Source organism: Zalophus californianus, chromosome 6 (assembly GCF_009762305.2).
Source record: "Zalophus californianus isolate mZalCal1 chromosome 6, mZalCal1.pri.v2, whole genome shotgun sequence".
Classification (NCBI taxonomy): domain Eukaryota; kingdom Metazoa; phylum Chordata; class Mammalia; order Carnivora; family Otariidae; genus Zalophus; species Zalophus californianus.
In genome coordinates, this window is record NC_045600.1 from 75,815,289 (window position 1) to 75,815,898 (window position 610).

The window sequence follows — 610 nt, forward strand, 5'->3', positions numbered from 1 at the left end:
TTCTTAAAAGGATGTTCACCAACCCCCTCCCTGCCCCCACGTTATACTCGTTTATATGCTATACACAAATTTATGTCATGGGGTCACTGTATAACTTAAGAGTCCTTTTCTAATTTGGAGCACTTCATATCCATTTTGAGAGGAGTAGCAGTATTTCTCTGGGGGCCAGGGTGAAATTTTGCATAGATTCTTCTCTACGTTCCTTTTCCATTACTGTCTGGTTGCTTTCTGGTCCTTTCTTTCCTTCCATTTTATCATCTGTGAGTTTTATTAACACGATGTTTACTCCCTCTTTTAAATTATTAAGTAAGCTGTGAAATGGCACTTTTATCTTTAATAGTTGGTGCTGTAAAAGTGACAAATGCAATGAAAGCATCCTTCTCTAATTTGGTTCCTGTCGTGCGTCTCTTTAGTGTCTCTGTGACATGACTTGAAATGACAGTGCTCCTGTCTCTTTTGTAGCTGGTTCACACTGAAAGGATATAATCATCTGTTTGGTATCACAGCCACTTCCCCAGCTACAGACTGTGATGTCACAAACCAAAGACTATTCTCTCTCAGCAGGAAGAAGCTGGAGAGGAGATGAACCTCCATGATGAACCATCATCCT

The 610-nt window shown here is 40.3% G+C and overlaps 2 protein-coding genes across 2 annotated transcripts in view; one reads left to right on the plus strand and one right to left on the minus strand.

Annotated features, from left to right (window-relative positions):
* Window positions 1-610, minus strand: part of CHRM5 (cholinergic receptor muscarinic 5) — a 72,910-nt gene that overhangs the window by 68,660 nt on the left and 3,640 nt on the right. The window lies entirely within an intron of this gene.
* AVEN (apoptosis and caspase activation inhibitor) overlaps window positions 1-610 on the plus strand; it is a 173,383-nt gene that overhangs the window by 53,256 nt on the left and 119,517 nt on the right. The window lies entirely within an intron of this gene.